The sequence below is a fragment of the Micromys minutus genome (assembly GCF_963924665.1).
Source record: "Micromys minutus genome assembly, chromosome: 2".
NCBI classification, from domain to species: Eukaryota; Metazoa; Chordata; class Mammalia; order Rodentia; family Muridae; genus Micromys; species Micromys minutus.
In genome coordinates this window covers 52089700-52094837 of record NC_137971.1, presented here as the reverse complement: position 1 = coordinate 52094837, position 5138 = coordinate 52089700, and the positions used below count along the sequence as shown (strand labels likewise).

The window sequence follows — 5138 nt, the reverse complement described above, 5'->3', positions numbered from 1 at the left end:
CCTTCCCACGGCAAACACCCTCGTCATACCAAAGGACAAAAGGTCAGGAGGAAGACAGAACTGCATGTTCACACTGAAATCAAGCCCACACCAGCTTCCAAGAATAAAAATGTGAAGAGCTCATACCACGTTAAGACATTCTCCCTAAACAAACACAACCTGGGAATGTTCTAGATTATATTCAGAATACTCCCTTACCTGTAGTGCCATTATCCCAGGTAACGCAGAGCCTGTCATGTCTGCAAGCCAATGCCAGTGCCCAGTGAGTACTGCCCCCAGGCTGCTTAGACCGGTTCTGACCAACTGGTTACCTGCTCTACTTCAGTGACTGCACTGGTGCCTGACTAAGAAGGCAAAGTGACAGAGGTCGAGAATGCAACAGTCATGACAATTCTAAAGCTTCAATCTCAAACCTTTATTATGCTGTGAAGGGGAGAAAAACGATTAGTGGGTTTGTACACTTAACACTTTAGTACAAAGACGTGGGTGCTGTGGGCCTGCTGTTACAACTTTCTTTACATTCCCCATCCCAGCGTGACCAGCACACTGCTGTTCCAATGACAGTGATGATGCCCTGGTCACAACCACTTTTAAGCACACTCACAAAATAACTACATGGAACACACAAACAGGGTGTTCAGAATGTTATCTAGTAAGATGTTTCCCCCACTCCCGTGCCATTTCACCTTTATTTCCCAGTCAGCTTTGACTGACAGTTAACAGTTTCCCCTCTGCTCCATTCAAGCCAAACCCACAAAGTGCTCAGAGCAGCCTTGGCAAAGTACATGGATAAGGTGTTCTAACAACATCACAGTGATCTAGCAAGCGCAAGCCCAAGTCCCCTGTCACAATGACTGATTTGAAAGGTTAAATAAGCAATCCTTGTCTTCTGGCCAATTCCAGATATTCAACATGTGTTTTGAAGGCATGGCTCACATCAAATGTATATATTGTATAAGTCATAGTTCACATTAAATTCTTGTATGTATTGTATAAGGCATGACTCCCATATTAAATTCCTTTAGATAACAGCATTAGAATTCTTAATCACACAGTAATAAAATTTGAATTAGAGCCCCAGAAGAGTCTGTCAACCTCAAGTACCAATGGTTTAAGAGCCCACAATGCAGGCATTTACAAGCCCTAGCCCAGCTTCACTTCTTGGAAATCAGCTTCCCAGCCCCACCCTCACCCACAGGCTGGCCCAGGTCCAGTACTGACACCATCTATTGAGCAACTAGGAAAAGCTATTCAACTTTGTCATTCCCCATTGAGTAGAGAAGCAAAACAATTTTGCTTTCCCCTTGTAGGATTTTGGTATTTCCCAAGCAATCGTCTCTGCACCTCGACAATTCAGGAACCGAATTAAGGGTTTACCATCAGCCTTTACATTTTCATGTGAGCAATTTAGTTCCCAAACTGTTGTTCCCATCAACCCACATTTCCAAGCACATCCCTTACTGGCATCTATCTGGACTCGACTCCTTCAATCCTCTAGCCAACACACCAGTGCCAAGCTCTCTCCCACAAGTCTCACATATGGTGCCAAAAGTATTCCCAAGCTTGATCCAGTAAACCTCAAGTTTCATATTGGACGGCCATGTTTTAGAGACGCCTGTATTGAATGTCTCAACCCTAGCAGGGTAGAGAACCCAGGCCAGCCTGGTATACACAATCAGGCCCCAAGTTACAACAGCTATAGAACAAAAGGAACCAGACCACAGATGTCACTCAGCAGGGTAGCGCGACCAGAGTACCAAATCCCAAACCCATGGATAGAAATTCCCAGGAACCATTGCAAACCCACGGTTCCCTTCTGAATACAAAGCCGTCCCAAAGCCCAAATTAGATACGCCATTTACAAACTCGAACAGAATCTGTGTCTAACTTGTGCCTTCCCACATTTAAGACCCCACCCATCTAACAACCAGCTTCATCTCTTCCACACCAGTCATTTTAAACCCACGGGTTTCCCCCACACCCACAAGTTTCCGGTTAAGAATTCCTCTGACCAATGCAGAGGCAGGCAGGCTGCAGAAGCGGGGAAGGTGGGCGAGGTCACTGGGCTCCTTCTCGAGGCCACGTTCATAGCACAGAACTAGGGAGGCTGTAGGCTTGTTCAGATGATGCAGCGGCTGAACGCCTCTCCCCCCCAGGAAAGGGGACGCCTGTTGGCATTCATGCATCCGGAAAGAACGATGCTCTCAGAACAAGGGTTCATCTGGAACATTCATAGCCAGTGGCCCCTCCAGCTGGAGGCACCTTCCCACCCCTAAGCTGACTTAGACCGTGGCTTCCAGAACACAGGGCTTCCTGAGTAAGGCCTGGACACATGGCAGTGCAGAGCTTCCTAAGCCTCTGAATTCACCGTGTAGGCATCAACTTAGGCCGCTGACTCCTCCAGGGTGGGCCCTCCAGTAGTACTGCTACGACTCACACTGGCAGGAGCTCCATTTCTCCTGGTGCCAGCCGCTTGCCATGGTGAACACTATAGTAATAAACCACGTCCATGAAGCATTTGGGTGACTGGAACCATGGCTGTAAGGCCACCCAAGAATCCACATTCAAGTCCCATCCTCTGTGAACCAAAACCAACCCTCCCCGCCCAGTCAGGGTGGCCTCCACCTTTCCCAGGGATACCAACATGCCAAGCCCAAGACTTCCACGCCGGCCAACTCTACATCTTCCCCAGGCTTACCAGATGACCCAGAGGCAAGGTTTTAAGTGAACCCTTAACCTCAGAGTGAGAGGGAAGAGTAGGGAAGAGTGAGACCACAGAACAGGAATCATGGAACCTAGGCAAAGTCCAGAGAGGGTACTGATATCTGAAAAATAAAGTTGTGATCAATGCAGCCCCAAGACGCGCACCTTCAATCTCTGTGGTTCCCGCCTGCAGCCCTGTCAGTAAAAACTCCTCTCTGCAGCTACTCCTGGGACCCCACAGTGGGTGCAGACAGGCCACACCCAAATTACATACCACCCTGGGCCAGAGCTGTCTGCCCAGCGAAGCTAAGTCCACTTTCCATTACACCAGGCTTCATTTCAAGTAGGCTCACAACCCCTTATCTGAAAAAAAAGGGGTCTGCTGGTATTGTCAAGTTCAAAGTCGACCTGCACACCTAGTCCTGGCCCTCGCTGCCTGTCTTTTATGATCCCCAGGGCCTCAAGGACCCTAGTCCACCTCTCTCCACCACCTGCTGTTCTCATGGAATGTAGGCCTGTGAAACTTGTGCCTTCCTAGATGTCAAGTGCCCTCACGCCAGCAGACCACAGGAATAGCCTGGTCTTGAAGGCTGCTAGCCCAGTGTGGATTGTTAAAGGCGGGTTGAAAGCTGCCTTCCACATGACCACAGTCCCAAAATCTAGTCTCCTTCATAGTTAGCCCCATAGCTGCCTCTTAACTGTGCTCTCTCATCTGAGCCCTGAACTGGACACAGCCTCCCCACCACTAGCCCCAGGAGCGAGCCCTCCTTGTCACTAACTCCTGCAGGTGGAGGGCACAACTTTTTTTTGCTTTTATAGTCTTGTGTCGCGTCACCCGGACGTTGCTAAACGGAACGATTCCTCCACGGACACTTAAAAAAAGAGTTCCTCCCTGTCCTAGGCAAGGGAGCCCACGAGGGGCGGGCCATGGCCTCCATCAACGGCCACTCCCTCAGATTGCTCAATGATCCTTTTCTGCTACTTGTCATGGGATGAAGGACACAACTGAAGATATTTGGGAGGTGATTACCACCAGGGATAAGTCCCCTTGCTGCTGGGGTGGGGCAGACCTGTCTGCTTCCAGAAGGGTAGGGTCGGCTGTTGGGGGGGGGGGCACACCGACTGGTAGGGCAGAAGGAAAAGTACACGGGTCGCCTCAGGTCACCACGCCCTGATGAGGCCCGAAAGTAGGTCCGGCAGATCGCCTGGAAAATTCCACTGGGTGGCGGAGGGATCTCTGCGGTGGCGCGTCAGGCTTGGGGTGGGGGTGGGGCGGGGCCCGGGCGCATGACTTCTCGGGCGTTGCCACCGCCTGCTCGGCGGGTGACGTCAGTGCGGGCCGCCGCGGGGTGGGGGTGGGGAACAATTAGCCCAGCAGCTTGGGTGAAATGCTTAATTGTGTCTGAGGTTAGTATGTGCGGGAAGCTATGGTAAAGCAAGACTTTTGTATGGCACACACGCACGTAGAAAGAGTGTGTGTATGTAATGTGTTTGATGGAAGGGCGCCCAGCACAGATAAGTGATTTTTCAAGTCATTTTGCTTTTGGGTGTGGTATGAGAAAAAATGATATTTTAAAGCTGCATTTCTCTGCGATAGTTTATGGTGGAATCCAGGGAGTGGGTTTAATAACCACTGGGGGAACCAAACTGGTTGTCCACTTTGGGTGGGGTCCAGCCCAGGTCCAGAAGCAGACCTTGTTCACAAGCAAGGGTTTAGTGAGAGTTTTGAAAAGGGAGGTTGTCGCCAACCATGCCAGTGAGGAGCCCGGACAGTCTAACCTCCCCCCACCGCCCGCCACGAGGCATCTCAGCTCTTCGGCCACCTGCCTCCACACACCCCAAAATTAAAAAAGCTGGAGTACAGCTCAAGTAAGCAGAATGAAAAAGGCAGCTGGCAGAATTACTGCCCGGAAGTCTCCTCCCAGGCTCAACACCCACAGAACAAACAAAACCACCCAGTGACAACTGGTTCCCTTAGCAACTCGGAGGCGGAAAGAAGGGGGTTGTGCTCCTGCCTCTAGCATATGGAATCTGGGCCTGGACAGCACCCGCCCCTGTTCCCGGAAAACTGGTGACTCTCTCTCATGTGACCAGCAGTACAGAGGGTGGTTATGTGGCAAGCCCTGGCTTGCTTCCTGGCTTTAATGCCACGTAGATTCCTGCCCCTCACCCTTCTCCAAGGGCTGACCTATCAGTCTTTCATTTATCTTCCTTTTTTTTTTTTTTTTTTTTTAATTCTAGAAAGGGTCTCGTATTGTCTCATACTGGCCTGTACAAATCTCAGCGATCCTCCTGCCTCAACCTTTTTAGTGCTGGGATTCCATTTACCACTATGGCTGCCTTTGTCCTCTCTGCCTTACCCTGGCATTAGCGCCAGGCGTGGGTGGTGGTGACTGCTTGCAAGAACAGGGAGTTGCTTGTCAAAATGTTCTAGA

General features: G+C 50.4%; 1 long non-coding RNA gene across 1 annotated transcript; it reads right to left on the bottom strand.

Moving 5' to 3' along the window:
* Nucleotides 1–391: 391 nt before the first annotated feature.
* LOC308417098 lies at nt 392–3479 on the bottom strand. The gene is made up of 2 exons (XR_013974937.1): nt 2699–3479; nt 392–2538 (listed from the first exon to the last, which is right to left on the bottom strand). It is a non-coding gene; the product is annotated as an uncharacterized lncRNA (long non-coding RNA).
* Nucleotides 3480–5138: the final 1659 nt, after the last annotated feature.